Source organism: Loxodonta africana, chromosome 4, assembly GCF_030014295.1.
Source record: "Loxodonta africana isolate mLoxAfr1 chromosome 4, mLoxAfr1.hap2, whole genome shotgun sequence".
Taxonomy (NCBI): domain Eukaryota; kingdom Metazoa; phylum Chordata; class Mammalia; order Proboscidea; family Elephantidae; genus Loxodonta; species Loxodonta africana.
In genome coordinates this window covers 156,853,180-156,870,959 of record NC_087345.1, presented here as the reverse complement: position 1 = coordinate 156,870,959, position 17,780 = coordinate 156,853,180, and the positions used below count along the sequence as shown (strand labels likewise).

General features: G+C 37.8%; 1 protein-coding gene across 2 annotated transcripts in view; it reads right to left on the bottom strand.

Annotated features, from left to right (window-relative positions):
• PTER (phosphotriesterase related) overlaps positions 1-17,780 on the bottom strand; it is an 80,255-nt gene that overhangs the window by 10,059 nt on the left and 52,416 nt on the right. The gene's annotated exons all lie outside the window — the stretch shown is intronic.

Sequence of the window (17,780 nt, the reverse complement as noted above, 5' to 3'; positions counted from 1 at the left end):
CCTTCAGAATTATCTTCAGGATATATCCCACAATCTTCTGAAAATCTTGGTGTACATTTTCATCCTCTCGAGGACTACTGTGAACTTTGGAAACTATCAAAGGAAGTTTGGCATCAAGCCTGGGGAATTAGGTGAGTAATACTAATCTGACTGAAAAAAATAATAATAATAAGGTTTTACCATAAGATAACAAGGTCGATTTTCTTGTAAAATTCATAAAGTACTTCTAAAATTAATTCCAAAGCCTATCTGAATATCATTCCAAGGTCTATTTTCTTTTTCCTTAAGGAACACTATTCATACAGATATTTAAGTTTGTGTGTTCTTATTTTTTTTTAAATGAATTATTTTACAGTAAATTTTATGGATATCTTTTCATTTCAATAGATATCATATTTAAAATATCACTATTTTAGAATGTAAGGCTATGTAAATGAATAGGAAAGGAAAGAAATGTAGGATAAGTACAGGAGACAGACAGGAATAGAAAGTTTAGAGCAAGAATAGACTATCTCAAGAATTTTAGACTATAGCAAATAAGAAGGCATGGATTAAGGTGACCCCAAAATACCATTGTAAAGATTCAAATCCTACCAGAAACCAATATTAAAAAATTTGAAGGAGAAATACATCCGTTAGACATTGTGTAAAGGCAGTTGAAGATCTAGAGAAAGGAAGTGGCTTTGGAACCCAAAATTGTTCTGGAGAAGAGCTGGCAATATCAGTCAACCATTATCTTATTAGGCTTTTATCAGCTCTGATGTTCTATACTCTGGCAACTCCAGGATGCAAGGATTAAAGCACTATTACCTGTCTACAAATCTGCTTCTAAGAGCTCAGAAGTATTTTCAGAGCTTTTCTTCCAAACCATAAGAGAACTAATTAAGCCTCTGTGTGTCATGGGTGCAAGAGATTTTTGCTTTCCTGGGATGCTTCCTGGGAATTGACAATATTGACTTTCAATCTGAGCAATCATATCTGAAGAGTGGCTGGCTCCTTTTTATTCCAGTTACCAGTTTAGCATAATTTATACTTCACAATGTTGTTTTAGGCAGAGAGGCTAAAAAATCTTTCTTTTATACTATAAAATGTGCATTATTTCTGTACTGTCTTCTATTAATACTACTCCATTTCCATCTTCCTACCATGGAGACCATCAATTGCTTCCAAAATTACAAGGCTAAAAGAATATGTCTTTCTGTAGTAAACACATTCCATTTTCTCTAAAGAATATACTTAAAAACAAAATACACACAATTAAGGTAACATAAGGGGGAAGAGATAAATTTAGTATTTTCCTTTTGAGTCAATTACATTCAATTTGTGAATTGCCCAATATGGCCAAGGTACTGGGTGGAGGAGGCAAATCAATGAAGGGATGGATGCCAATAACAAGCTGGATCAGACTCTATCTCAGCTACTAGTGTCTTTTTCCTTCTTTGGCCCTAATGCCTTGTTGGTAAGGGTTCTAAATCTAAAGTACTATATTTAGGTATATATTAGTGTAAAACCAGACCAAAAACCAAGCCCATTGCCACTGAGTTGATTCCAACTCATAGAGACCCTATAGGACAGAGTAGAACTGCCCCATAGAGTTTCCAGACAGTACCTGGTGGATTTGAACTGCTGACCTTTTCATTAGCAGCCATAGCACTTAACCACTATGCCACCAGGGTTTCCATTTTAGTGCAAAGTCCATAGTCAATGTAAAGCCATCAGAAAGTCTTTACATTTTTGTTCTAGTTGAAAACAAGAAGGAAAGTTGTTTATCATCATTATAATAATAGTTGACAATGATAAGTACTTACTATGTGTCCCCACCTCCTATCTGTCAGGTCTTTGTACTGCAGTGGCTCGTGTGTTGCTATGATGCTGGAAGCTATGCCAATGGTATTTCAAATAGAAGCTGGGTCACCCATGGTGGACATGTTTCAGCAGAGATTCCAGACTAAGACAGGGTAGGAAGAAAGGCCTGGTGATCTACTTGCAAAAATTAACCAACAAAAATTTTAGGTATCACAACAGAGCACTGTCTGACTCTCTTGCTTTGGACACCTCATCAGGAAGGATCAATTGCTGGAGGAGGACATTATGTTTAGTGAATTAGAGGGCCAACCAGGGCGAGGGAGATGGATTGGTGCAGTAACCATAATGATGGACCCAAACATGCTGGTATTCACCAGGATGATTTACCACTGAGCAATGTTTCATTCTGTTGTGCACAGAGTTGTCATGAGTCAGAGTTGACTCAACAGCAGCTATCTATCTACTATGTGTGTGGCGTTGTACTAAGTGCTTTACATTTATTATCTTATTTAATACTCTCCTTAATACCATCAGGTTTTAATTTTACAGATTAGGAAAAAGGGACTTGAGGGACTAGATACTGAAGGTGACACACTGGAACATAAATTCAGTTTAAAGGCTAGACTCTACTCTCCTAACCATCATCCTATGCAACTTCTTCTATTGCTAAATAGTTTTTTACTCAAAGAACATTTTCCAGAATTACATTGAACGAAGGTGTACATAGTGGTTCTCTTTATTTTGATACTAGATTCCTTTTCCACAGTGCCTTCAAAATATACTTGAAAAATGGGGAATTTGCCACAAAAGGTAGTACTGGGGAAAAAGGTGATAAACTCATAAAAGTAAGAAAGGATTCATTTGTGGAGGCCTTTAATTGCTAGGTCAGTGTGTAACGAAATACAATAGATAGAATTAGGCCATTACGTTATTTTGGACAATTCAAATGACATGGTCAAAGGAGGTAGGGGAAGGGACTACATTAGTCATGGCCATCACTTACTTTCTTATTGTGAGCCTGACATTCCTCTAAGCCCTTTACAAATGTTAACTGATTTAATTCTCATAAGTTCAGTGAGATAGGCACTAATGTTGTCTCCATCAAAAAAAACAAGGAAGCTGAGGCATATTGTATGACCATACCAGGCCTCTCTACTGAACTCCAGTCTTGCATATCTCCAGACAAGGTCTCTGGCTAATACAGCCTTAATACAGCCTGTTTGCTATCTCCACTTGGGTGTCTAATAATCGACTCCATCATCTACTCTCCCAGATTGGCTGCTCCAACATCCTTCCCTATCTCCCTTGTTGGCAAGTTTATCTTTCCAATTGCTGAGGCCAAAAACCTTGTAGTCATCCTTGACTTCTTTCTCACTCTCATACTCTACATGTGACCCCTCAGGATAGCCTCTTAGCTTGACCTTCAAAATACAACCAGAAGCTAGACATGTTACCACCTCTCCTGCTACCCTCTTGGTTCAAGTCACCATCTTCTCTTGCAGTATCGCTGCAATAGTTTTCCAACTGGTCTCTCTGCTTCTACATTTGCTCCACTATAGTCTATTTAGATACAGAAACCAAAGTAATATCTTCAAACCTTGAATCAGGTCACTCTTCTGCTCAAATACCTCCAAAGGTCCCTATTTCCCTCAGAATAAAAGCCAACTCCTTACAGTGGTCCACAAGGCCCTGCATGATTTTTTTGAAAGTGATCTTACAAAAGCCTCACTTAAAAGAGGAATGGAGAATGCAGGGACCAAATGCTCCAGATGTCATTTACATATAAATGTTACCTATGTTATAAATACTATTTTAAGAATGCTACAATATATGGAGATCTCTTTCTAGAAGAAGACGTAACGCTATACAACAAGATTCATCTATACGTGTACATAAGTGTAATAATCCCTGGGAATTCTTACGCTATGGTACAGCGTGTAGAGAGGAATGTGGCATCAAGGGAATTGATCCCTCTGCAACACAGTCTTAAAAAATCTCACAGTTACATATAGAGAAGATTTCTTCAGAATGACAGTAATCAAGCTGATATTCTGGATATTAGGAAAATGCAGACAAAGAGAGGTGGCAGGCAAATTTGCTGTCATTAAAAAGCTAAGACTATACATACATATGTGTATACAGATAGGAATATATATATTAGTATGTAGGCAGTTAAGAAATGAATTCACTTAAATTGTTCTTGTTGAAAGAGGAAACACAGTGCAAAATCCAAAGGAAGAAAATAGTGCCATTGATCAGAGATCATTTTCAAAGGAAAGCTGAAAGACATAGAATTCGGTATCAGATGTTAATGAGGGGTAGGATGGCAGAGGAAAGTGAAGAAAGAAAATAAACACCTAACAGTCATCAGGTATTTCATACAGCCCTATTTCATCCAATTCTTATGAAAACTATATGAGAATGGTATGATCACCCCATTTTACAGATGAGGAAACTGAGGATCCAAGAAGTTAAGTAACTCTGCTTCCAAGCTGAAGACCTGTGAATCAACCTAGATTGTTTTTGTCTTTAGAGTCTATGTTCTTAGACCACACTGTCCCTTCTGTGATGGAGTATCCACCTACCACCCACCCACCATAGTAGCTCTATTCCTCCTCCTCAGGAATTATTCTCTGGAGAAAGAAGCCCCATCACAATGACACAGAGAGCCACCTGTGCCATGAATGCCTAACAAGGTGACTTAACTGCATTAGATTGGCTTTCATTTGGATGACTTCCAAGACTGCCAAGGTGCTACTGAAGTTGCATTTATGCAAGTGACTTTTTTCCCCCCTTGGAGAAAGGATTGACCCTGAATGTCAGTATGGTACCATGGAAAAATGTACTCTGCTTGACGTATTTCAGATGAGGATTAAACAGAGGTCCCGCCCCTCCCAGTCCTTAATGATCTCATAGCTCTTCTCATAAGAGTGGAGGTGTTAACCTCGGCCAGTTTTCCTCATTCCGTATTCCATACCCATGAATAATTATATTCTTTCTAATTTCAATTTTCCCTATCCCTTAAGGTAAGTATTTTTCACTTCTTGCCCTAACTAGTCAGTGAGGTGATTGTTGAGAAGCAAAGAGCTACTGCATTTCACACTGAAGAAAATCTCTTCTTCGAGGTGGATGAAGTGATTGCAATGTCATTTGTAAAATATTACGGGATTTCCCAGGATGAAGATGAGATTTTTGGATCAAGTATTTTTTCTTATCACTCATTTTATATCATTTCTTCTCTTGCATGATTTATACCTTTGCTTTTCAACTAATAAATTATCTGTAAAGAACAGGCATAAATTTATGACAAACCTATTACCACCAGCTAAGAAAATGGTGTCTGTCTTAGTTATCTAGTGCTGCTATAACAGAAATACCACAAGTGGGTGATTTTAAGAAACAGAAATTTATTTTCTCACAGTTTAGGAGGCTAGAAGTCCAAATTTAGGGCATCAGCTCAAGGGGAAGGCTTTCTCTCTGTCGGCTCTGGGGCAGGCTTTTGTCTTTGGGTCCTTGGTGATCTTCATATGGTGTGACACCTATCTTCCCCCTTCTCTGCTCGCTTGCTTGTTTAATCTCTTTTATATTTCAAAAGAGATTGACGTAAGACATACATTACACTTATTAACATAATAAAGAAAACCCATTCCCAAATAGGATTACAACCACAGCTATAGGAGTTAGGATCTATAATACGTATTTTTGGTGGACACACTTGAACTCCTAACAGTACCTAAAATGATCTGGCTATCTTTAAGAATGTACAGTAATCACTTACCTAGCGTTTTAAGGCTGGCACTAAAATGCAAGACAGTTGATTCTGTTTTTCAAATCCCTTTATATTCTAGATCTTATCCAAGTATTGAGGGGTTCAGTTTAATGTCAAAATGTACTCGGGGTGGGAGCAAGGAAGTCTGTTTGAAGTGATAATTTAGACAAGGGGCTCTGGACTAGCCAGATAAAAGAAATAAGGAGAAGAGGGTATGGTTTGTGGGTATGATCGAGATGATAACAATACCTAACATTTGTCTTGGGCTTTACAGTTTTAAAGACTCTCAAATATATTATTTCATTTCATTCATTCAAGTGTACCTTCATGAATTCATTCAGCCAAACATATACTATCACCTACCTTGTACTGGTATGAATAAGAAATTTAAGGTACTGTCTCAAAGAGCTCAAAGTCTAGGGAGGAAAGAGATGTATAAACTAATAATTACAACTAAATGTACTAAAAGCTTCCCATAGTAGAAATAAAGACCAAGTATTATGAAAGAATAGTGAGAGAAGGTATTCATTTGAGTTAAACCTTGAAGTATGCTATTCGGATAAAAGTTGGTGGGGGTTCAAGCGTTGCATGAAGGATGGACAATCCAGATTAAAGGGATATTTGTTCAGAGGCAAGAAAGAGCTTGCTGGTCCTGAAGATATGGCTATAGTTTGTCAGGGCTAAAGGCACAAGGGAAGAAGCCTCCATCCGTCAGTCCGCCAGTCCGCCCGCCCATCCGTCCGTCCGTCCGCCCCCTCCCCCGCCCGCCCGTCCGTCTGTCCGTGCGTCCATCCATCAAGAAATAGTTGATCACCTACTTACTATAAGACATGAGGAAGGAGCCAGGAAAACAAAGATAAATAATGCACAGTTCTATCTTTCAAGAAGTTCATAGTCTACTAGAAAAAAGAGACAGAAACAAGTAATTGCTATAGAAGACCTAACAAGTGTAATAATAAAACAACTACTAGGAACTGGGTTGGCACACAGGAGATATCAAACCCTGCTTGGCTGGTGAAGGAAAAGCTTCATAGAGAAGAAAAACCCTGATGAGCTGCATATTGAAGAAAACTCCTGCCAAATAGGTAAGGGGGAATAGGGCAATTACAGCATAGTGACTAGTGTGTGTGAAAAGCCTGTAGGAACAATCAGCATGGGGTACTTAAAGACAGTGTGGCTTTATCCCAGAATCTGTGTGTGTGCTGCAGAACGATGGGAGATGAGGTGGAGGGATGAATGGAGACCAGAAGATCAAGGTGTCTGGATTTTGTGATAAAGGCAAAGGGGAGCGACTGAAAAATTTTTAAGTCGGGGGAAGGAATGTAACCAGATTGGTATTTGGAAAGATCAATCTGGTAGCAATATGGAGGATAGACTAGGCAACAAGACAGTGGAGTGATTCCTGTTTGCAGACTATTGTGATAGCTCAGGTGAAAAATGAGGATGGAATCACAGTGGCAACAAAGGAATAGATAGGAGATGGGTGTATTCAGAGATCTTAGTGAGGTAGTCAGGTCTTATCATATGGGGGAGCAAGGGAGGTAGGAATTTAGGCTAATGTCCAGGTGAATAATTCAGTCATTGCCCAGAATAGAGAAAGCAGCCGGAGGAGTAAACGACGTTAACAGAGTGACAGCAGTGGTGGAGGAGACTCAAGAGCCTGTCTTGGGCAATAAAATGATGGTGTTTATTAAATGATAACAAGAACATTGAAAGTGAAACTCAACAATAAACTGATAAAACAATTATGCTACATATTATCACCATTATTGCATAAAAGAAGAAACTAAAGCATGTTTTCTTTTAGTGATCAAGCACTCAGGGATCCCAACTCCTAGTCTATTATCCTTGTCATTAAACTTAGTCCCCAACTCACAATGGGGTTCAGTTCTGATGCCTCCTTGGTAAGTTGGTTCTGACTATTAAGTTGAATGCCTCATTATTATTATTTTTTTTTAGTTTCCATTATCATTGCCTTTTATTATCAGTATCTTTATAAATCTGATCTTTATTTGTCTTTGGGGTTCGTATGAGAATGGTAACATCAGCAAATTACACGCTATGACATTGTATGTAGTACACATTACTAACGATAAAATGTACAAAAAAAAAGTACAGTTGTAAACGTGGTTCCTCTTAACTTGAATCTGTAGTAAGTTGGGAGCTACCTGTACATTGCACTAGGATGTTATTGTACTTTGTCAGCCATTTCCAACTGTAAATTCCAGGGCCTGGAAGGAAGTACCATGAGGGCAGATTTGTTTTCCCACAGTGCTAGTTCAGGGCCTGATATGGAATACATTCCATGCTAAAACTTGGGAAATCGATCAAGTAACTTGTAAAATGGTTATGCAGATACCAGAATTAGGGAATGCTTACATATGAAACTGATTTATTAAAAGCAGTGTTGAATTGCAATGATTGATTAGTATAAAATTATTTACCAAACAGTAATTAAAAAAAAAAAAAAACCCTCATTGTCTCACTTTCCTGCTGAATTTATTAATTTAAAACCAATGGATATTTGTACAAATAAAGTTACATGGGCTTCTTTATTATTTTATGAGATCAACAACTACTTAAAAGAATTACTAAACTCACCTAGAACTATTCATCTAAAGACCTAAAAATGGTTTTTAATATGTATAATGCAATGTTTAAAAGAAAATAATGAATGTTACTAAAATCAAATGATTATAATCTAATTTACTATAATCTAATTATCATTTAATCTAATCATAATCGAATACATTCAATGTTAATATAATTTAAAAACATGATTCAGGTATATTCCTATACTGCTAATGGCAGCTCCACCTCAACTGAAAAATTCTAAATGGATGCATTGCAATTAATTTCTTTATTTTTTTTAATGTCAAAAATAGAAACAAATAGGAACAATGTACCTTTTGAATGTGCGGCCTACACACTGCCTATGGTCAGAAAAATAGAATTTGTTACTTTAATTAAATATTTACCAGGAACTCTGGTTTCACAAAAACTCAAAACCGTCAATTAGAATGGTGCACTCACATTGATATATTAGTTTATGCCCATATCTGTAGATATTTGCTCTTCTTTTTATAGTATTTATCTTCTGTTATATTATTTTTATGTGTGAAGGCATTACTTTTACGGGGCAGAATTTTCAGTACTAGAGAATATCTGAGAATAAAAAACAATAGAAAAATAATTCAGATCATCACGTGTTTATTTTATTCCTCGCTACAGGTGTTTATTTTATTCCTCGCTATCTACATTTGAACAAGCATTCTCACCCATATTATTTCATTCTCTGACTACTCGGGTTCAATCAGAGATGTTTAATGACATCATAAGAAGAAATGATGTCACTCTTTCAATATTATGACTTAAGTATAGGCTTAAGCAAAAGGAACAGATGGCTGTAAGAGAGAAAACTCTTGTTTAAATTAGACTAAAGCCAAGGTTTGGCTCAGAATTGCAAAGTCTAATTAAAACTTTATTTTAAAATACATTTCACAGTTTATACATCCTGGGCAGAGCTTTTTATCATATGAACTTTCCAGCTGCCACACATCACAAAAGATGTTGTGTTTTTCATGTAAGGCTATACACAGTTCAAGGAATGATGGTATTCAGGAGAGTGAAGATAAATCTCACAGACATGGCAATTCTATTTGTTAAAATGTCACATTTCATGGGAATGGTGTCAGAGTCATAAAAAATTGCTTTAAAAAAAAATTACAAGTGGAAGGTTTTGGTGGGTATAATGTACGGTATAGAAGACACAGCCCCTGCCTTCTTTTGCCCTAACATTGGAAAGGTCTGCCTGTGTTTCTATGTTAAAGACAGCAATTTGGGAATCACAATAAATATCAATTGCCATCATCTACCCGCATAACTTAATTGCATTTTATTCAGCATTATTTATAAATATAAAGAAGTTTTGCTAAATTTCATTTCATTAAACATTTGCCTGGATTTTCTTTTTAATAGGTCCTGCATAGGAGAAAATTCATATTAAGCAATAATGAGGGCTAAAATTTGCATAGGACTTTAAAGGATAAAAACAATTTTATTAACTCCTTTTGATATATGAGCAAACTGAAACTTGGGGGCTTAAGTAACTTGGCCAAAGATTACACAGCAAGGAAGAGCCAGTATCAGAACTTGAAAACAAGTGACCTGACTCCAGTATCCTCTATTTTCCTTTGTTCCATGTGGACAGAAAATATGTATTGAATTAATGGATAGAATAAATATTGTCTATGTCAGCATGAAATTTCAACCTAAAATTTATTCAAGGTTTGTGTTTCTATGTCAGTGAATGCTCTCTACAAATAGACATAGACTTTTATGAAGAATGTATCCAACAGTCACAACAAAGTATACACAAGGGGCCATCATGAATGTTTGTAAAGCATCTAGCTTTTCTTATATTTTCCATCATAGTGATAACAGAAGAATGTCAATGGACATTGTTGTTGTTTCAGGTGCCGTAGAGTCGGTTCCAACTCATAGTGACCCTATAGACAACAGAACGAAACACTGCCTGGTCCTGCATCATCCTCACAATCATTGTTATGCTTGATCCTATTGTTGTAGCCACAGCGTCAATCCATCTCATTGAGGGTCTTTCTCTTTTTCGATGACCCTCTACGCTGTCAAGCATGATATTCTTCTCCAGGGACCGGTTCCTACTGATAACATGTCCAAAGTACGTGAGACCAAGTCTCGTTATCCTTGCTTCTAATGAGCATTCTGGGTGTACTCCTTTCAAGACAGATGTGTTTGTTCTTCTAGCACTCCGTGGTATATTCAGTATTCTTCGCCAACACCACAATTCAAAGGCATCGATTCTTCTTCGGTCTTTCTTATTCATCGTCCAGCTTCCGCATGCATATGAGGTGATTGAAAACATCATGGCTTGGGTCAGGCACACCTTAGTCCTCAAAGTGACAGCTTTGCTTTTTAACACTTGAAAGAGGTTTTTGCAGAAGATTTGCCCAATGTGTTTGATTTTTTGACTGCTGCTTGCATGGGCATTGATTGTGGATCCAAATAAAATGAAATCTTGACAACGTCAAACTTTTCTTTGTTTGTCATGGTGTTGCTTATTGGTCTAGTCATGAGGAATTTTGTTTTCTTTATGTTGAGCTGTAATCCATACTGAAGGCTGTGGTCTTTGATCTTCATCAGTAAGTGCTTCAAGTTCTCTTCATTTTCAGTAAGCAAGGTTGTGTCATATGCATAATGCAGATTGTTAATGAGTCTTTCTCCAATCTCAATACCACATTCTTCATATAGTCCAACTTCTGGGATTATTTGCTCAGCATACAGATTGAATAAGCATGGAGGAAAGATACAACTCTGATGCATACCTTTCCTGACTTTGCACCACGCAGTATTCCCTTGTTCTGTTCAAACACCTGCCTCTTAGTCTAAGTGCAGGTTCTTCATGTGCACAATTAAGTGTTCTGGAATTTCTATTCTTTGCACAACATTATGCACAATTTGTTATGATCCACATAGTCAAATGTCTCTGCATGATTAATAAAATACAAGTAAACATCTTTCTGGTATTCTCTGTTTTCAGCCATGATCCATCTGACATCAACAATAATATCCCTGGTTCCACATCCTCTCTGGAATCCAGCTTGAATTTCTGGCAGTTCCCTGTTGATGTACTGCTGTGATCGCTTCTGAATGATCTTCAGCAAAATTTTACTTGTTTGTGATATTAATGATATTGTTTGATAATTTCCACATTCTGTTGGATCACCTTTCTTTGGAATGGGTATGAATATGCATGTCTTCCAGTCAGTTGGCCAGGTAGTTGTCTTTCAAATTTCTTGGCATAGATGACTGAGTGCTTCCAGCTCTGCATCTGTTTTTTGAAACATCTCAATTGGTATTCCGTCAATTCCTGGAGCCTTGTTTTTTGCCAGTGCCTTCAGTGCAGCTTAGACCTCTTCCTTCAGTACCATAGGTTCTTGATCATAGGCTACTCCCTGAAATGATTGAACATTGGCCAGTTCTTTTTGATACAGTGATTCCTTCCACCTTCTTCTGAGGTTTCCTGTGATGTCTAATATTTTCCCCATAGAATCCTTCAATATTGCAACCCGAGGCTTGAATTTTTTCTTCAGTTTTTTCAGCTTGAGAAATCTCGAGTGTGTTCTTCCCTTTTGGTTTTCTAACTCCAGGTCTTTGCACATTTTATTATAATACTTTACTTTGTCTCCTCGAGCCACCCTTTGAAATCATCTGTTCACCTCTTTTACTTTATCATTTCTTCCTTTCACTTTAGCTACTGAATATTCAAAAGCAAGTTTCAGAGTCTCTTCTGACATTCTTTTGGTCTTTTCTTTCTTTCCTGTCTTTTTAATGACCTCTTGCTTTCTTCATGTATGATGTCCTTGATGTCATTCCACAACTCGTCTGGTCTTTGGTCATTAGTGTTCAATGTATCAAATCTGTTCTTTAGATGGTCTTTAAATTCAGGTGGAATATACTCAAGGTTGTACTTTAGTTCTCATGGACTTGTTCTAATTTACTTCAACTTCAATCTGAACTTTTGTATGAGCAATCCATGGTCTGTTCCACAGTTGGCCGCTGGCTGTGTGCTCACTGATGACATTGAGCTTTTCCATTGTCTTTTTCCACAGATGTAGTGGATTTGATTCCTGTGCTTTCCACCTGGTGAGGTCCACTTGTAGGGCTGCCATTTATGTTGTTGAAAAAAGTTATTTGCAATGAAGAAGTCACTGGTCTTGCAAAACACATGTATGTGATCTCCAGCGTTGTTTCTATCACCAAGGCCATATTTTCCAACTACCAGTCCTTCTTGTTTGTTTCCAACTTTCACATTCCAATAACCTGTAATTATCAGTGCATCTTGATTGCATGTTTGACCAATTTCAGACTGCAGACGTTGGTAAAAATCTTCAATTTCTTCTTTTTTGGCCTTATTGATTGTTGTGTAAATTTGAATAATAATCGTATTAACTGGTCTTCTTTGTAAAATAAGACAGCATTGTACCTTAGGCTAGATCTTGAAATGTTCTTTTTGACAATGAATGCAGTGCTATTCCTCTTCAATTTGTCATTCCCTGAATAGTAGACAGTATGATTGTCTGATTCAAAATGGTCAATACCAGTCCATTTCAGCTCGCTAATGCCTAGGGTATTGAAGTTTATGCCTTTAATTTTTGATGATATCCAGTTTTCCTAGATTCATACCTCATACATTCTACATTCTGATTATTAATGGCTGTTTGCAGCTGTTTCTTCTCATTTTGAGTAGTGCCATGTCAGCGAATGAAGGTCCCAAAAGCTTGTCTCCACCCATGTCATTAAGGTCAACTTTACTTCAAGGAGGCAGCTCTTCCTCCGTCATCTTTTGAGTGCTTGCCAACCCGAGGGGCTCGTCTTCCAGCACTGTATCAGACAATGTTCCACTGCTATTCATAAGGTTTTTACCAGCCAAGTTTTCAGAAGTAGACTGCCAGGTCCTTCTTCTTAGTTTGTCAGCCTGGAAGCTTAGCTGAAACCTGTCCACCAAGGATGACCCTGCTGGTATTTGAAGTGGACATTAGTAACAGGAAAAAAGGAAGTGTTATTAGTAAATATTTTTTTATTAAAAATTCCTGCTTGCTTATCAGACCTCTACTTTGTTGCCTGAACTACTTTCTTTAATATCTTTATGGTTGGACCTATGCCAATATGACGATAATGAGTTGTTTTTGAATTATGTACGCAATGTACATACTACACAAGGCATATTCATTCCTCTCTATGCATACTATACACTATGTACATAATGCGTGCACACACATAATCCTAGTAACACACTGTTAACAAATACAACACAGTATTCACAAGATTCTAAATGTTAAAAACCACTTCACATCCATAACATTCCAATCATTCTTTTTTTAAAAAACGCTACCAACCAAAACCAAATCCATTGTCCTGGAGTCAATTCTGACTCATAGCAACCCTATAGGAAGGAGCAGAACTGCCCCATAGGGTTTCCAAGGAGCTGCTGATGGATTGGAACTGCCGACCTTTTTTGGTTAGCGGCCAAGCTCTTAACTCTATGCCACCAGGCTCCAAAACTGCTACCAGACTATTAAATATATAAAGATGTGTCACTCAGTTCAGTTTGCTAATCATTTGCCTGGAATCATTTTGAATTATTTCATATTAATTCACTAGTGTTCATAGGAATTAAAAGTGTACAATTCCAAGGATGACAGATAATTGTTTCTGTGATATTTCAAAGATATTCTTAAGGTTAAGAGTCACTGTAATTATAATTCAATGATCATGTTGAAAGAAGAGAACGGGTCATGCTCCTTGCTACATCCTAGTGTCTGGCCTAAGGTAATTAGGCACCCAATAAAAATTTGTTGAATGAATGGATGAATGAATGAATGAATAAGGTGATATACTGTCTCACTTCATCTAATTAAGAACATGAAAAAATATATCAAAAATTGTATCAAAATTATACCCTTCCAAGAGTTGTGTGAATATAACATGAGAGGTCAAAGGAAAAGAGAATAAACGCATTAGCCTATTCTCTGTGCTTTCCTCTTCTTTTACAAACCTTCGGGTCAAATTCTTTCAGCTTCTACAGGGAGCAAAGGGAATGATGTGTTATTGTTCTACACTTAATTTTCATTGTGTCCCTCATCAAACTCTAGGCCCTGGGGATTTCCAACAAGCCCTTTGACTTGTTAAATAGATAACCAGGTTTAAAAAAAAAAAAAAAAATTAGGCATAGTACCTGTGTGTTGCCCTCCAGGGAACTCAAAAATTTAATCAGTGAATAGTTAGTGCCCAAATACCTTCCAGGCATGTGCTTTACCCAGCTTTTGTCAGTAATGAAATAATTTTGTTGTCATAAAAATACAGCTACTCTAATAGCATATTAAGGATAAAACCTCCTGGAAGATGAATTGTACAAAGAGCATCTGTGGGTGTTTACTTCATTCACGTATAGGTTGTATGGACCAGGGGCACAGGCAGTGTTGTGATTACCCACCACCTAGAAATGTGGAGTTTTAACAGGTTGTAAAATTACAATAAATGATTAAAGGCATAAGGCCTTTGTGGATTAAAAGCCCAAACACGAATGCTTAAGCACTGGTGCTGTTTTCAAATAAATGTTGACTTTGGGTGATTATAACTGTCAAGAGCAACCCCTTATAATGTTCCCTGGGGTTAAATTCACAGCAGCCAGCGGGCACTTCAATAGGCACATATTTCTTATAGGGAACAGATGGTTAAGGGAGGGCCTAGACGCAGAAGCAGATTTATCTTGTCAGGCTGTTATCTCTAGGTAAATGACCTTAAGCAGGTCACAAAGAGTCACATGACAACCGTGCGGTTCAGAGGTCTCCTGAGGTGATGGCCTTTCATTGTCTCTTCCCTCTCAGGGTTCCAACTGCCCCCTTTGGGGAGGCATATAGCAGTGTTTTGTTTTTGTCTTTGTTATAGTGTGTGTGTGTGTTAAGGTAAAATCTCTTACGCATGAATCCTAGTGAATGAAGATTGATACACTTTCAAAAAATATTTCATTTGCTTCAGTCAACGAAGCAATGATTGTGGACATACTTGAATATTTTATTTTTGTATTGTCAAGTGATAGGAATATTACTTCTAAGGAGGAAAGTGAAAGGACTTTTACAGAGAGTCAAGCCTGAGCTTCAGTCTTGCTGGAGAGCCCCCAGTATTGTCAAAGGGGCCAGAGGGCTGAGCCACCACCTTGGCTTGTCGCCTCGCAACCACAATAGCCTGTGGGGTCAGAACCTTCTCCTTTATGTCCAAAAAGCATGGTGGAAGAAATGAAATGATTTTTCTGTTTTCTTTTCTCCTGGAGGCCTTGTTTTTGGGATGCTCTGCTTTTTTGTATCCTTTGTGCATTTTGTTGCATGAAATACATGCCCTTTGTGATGTGTCCCCATTACAGAAAACTGAAGTCCTTGCCCTTTTAGTGCAGATCCAATTGTGTGCACAGCCCAGCACACCTCAGAGAGTCTGTGAAAGGCTGACCTAGTCCAACTTCAGCCCAGCAACTGTCTTGCTGTGAACAGTCACATCAAAAAGCTAACCTTACCTGTACCTGCCTCCATGATTATTTTTTTCTGTTACTTTATTTGGTTTGTTTTTTCAAATGCACTACTTTTCCAAAGTCATTTTCCCCAGTTGCCTCTCCAGTGAAATGTCTATACATCCACATATTTCTTTTTCAGGCACTGGAACCCTGAATAATCCATAAAATAGGTACAGAATTGGTGAGTTCTCTAGAAATGTTCTTTCTAGGATGTTTAGAATTTGATGTGAGATCAACTACTCCATTCAACCCCTAACCACTCCAGAGAGGTGAATGGAAATCAAAACTAATGCAAATCAGGTGACACACATTTACTGTTTAAAAAAAAAATATGTATATAAGTATACGTTGTTTGTTGTTAGGTGCTGTAGAGTCAGTGTCAACTCATTGTGATCCTATGCACAACAGAACGAAGCACTGCCTGGTCCTGTGCCATCCTCACAGTTGTTGCTGTGTTTGAGCCCATTGCTGCAGCAACTGTGTCATCCATCTCATTGAGAGTCTTCCTCTTTTTTGCTGACCCTCTACTTTACCAAGCATGATGTCCTTCTTCAGGGATTGATCCCTCCTGATAATATGTCCAAAATATGTAAGATGAAGTCTCACCATCCTCACTTCTAAGGAGCATTCTGGCTGTACTTCTTCCAAGACAGATTTGTTCATTCTTCCGGCAATCCACGGTAGAGTCAGTGTTCATCACCAATATATGTATATATATACACATGTATATATAACACTAAGATAAAATAAACATAATATTTACTTAAATTTACATATTGTAAAGTTATGAGCAAGGAAGTAGTACTGTGTTAGAAGTTAAAGTTTATTCCATAATCTCCAATGAAACCTTAGTTTCTATTTATGCCAAGCATAATTTTGTAACCCACATACAGACATGTCTAAGCATAAACAGATAAGGATAGAAAGATTCTTCTTGAGCCAAGTTCAAGCAGTATAGCAGGCTAAATGTTCACAGAAAACCTTTTCAGAGCAACTTATTGCCACTAAGTTGATTCAGACTCATAGTGACCCTATAGGACAGAGTAGAACTTCCTCATAGAGTTTCTAAGGCTGTACTCTTAAGCAGACTACGGTATCTTTTTTCTGTAGAGTGGCTAGTGGATAGAAGACCTTTTGGTTAGCAGCTGAGCACTTAACCACTGTGCAACCAGGGCTCCTCTTTCTAGCATACAAAAAAAAACCAAACCCATTGCCGTTGAGTTGATTCTGACTCATAGCAATCCTATATATATAAAAAAAAAAAAAACCAAACCCAGTGCCGTTGAGTCGATTCTGACTCCTAGCGACCCTATAGGATAGAGTAGAACTGCCCCATAGAGTTTCCAAGGAGCGCCTGGTGGATTTGAACTGCCAACCCTTTGGTTAGCAGCTGTAGCACTTAACCACTACACCACCAGGGTTTCCAGCAATCCTACAGTACATGTATAATGCTGGGTAGAATTAAAGAGAAAAAAGTCTATTTTTCAGTGTTCGGTTGAGCTGGTGAGAAAGTAAAGGACTTGCTCAGGGACCATAACAAGCAAACAAAGAGCAGCAATAAGGAAACCCTGGTGGCGTAGTGGTTAAGTGATATGTCTGTTAACCAAATGGTCATCAGTTCGAATCCATCAGGCACTCCTTGGAAACTCTATGGAGCAGTTCTACTCTGTCCTATAGGGTTGCTATGAGTTGGAATCGACTCGACGGCAGTGGGTGAGTAGAGAACTAGAGCTAGGGGAATATCACATGATCCCTGCATTTTAATGGACCGAATAAGTCAGAGACTGGGCTCCAACAGTGGGGGATCAGATTGAAGATAGCTCCTCCTCCAGGACATTAAGCAGCAACCCCCTCAGTCAACGATAACACTCTCAATGAATGAACTAGCTAAAACTTGGCCCACAGAGACAGTCTATGGAAATTGTATATTGATCTCAGCCTTGTCTTCTGGTAAAATAGGGGTGGGTTGAGAAAAATTCTCCCTTGAGAATCCATAACCACAGCCTGCATTTATTTAGTTTTAGAGCCAGAATTCATAGCACTCATGTGGCTCTAAGCCCCTCAAGTAAAAAGTTTAGTTTAAGGTTATTCTAGCTTGGT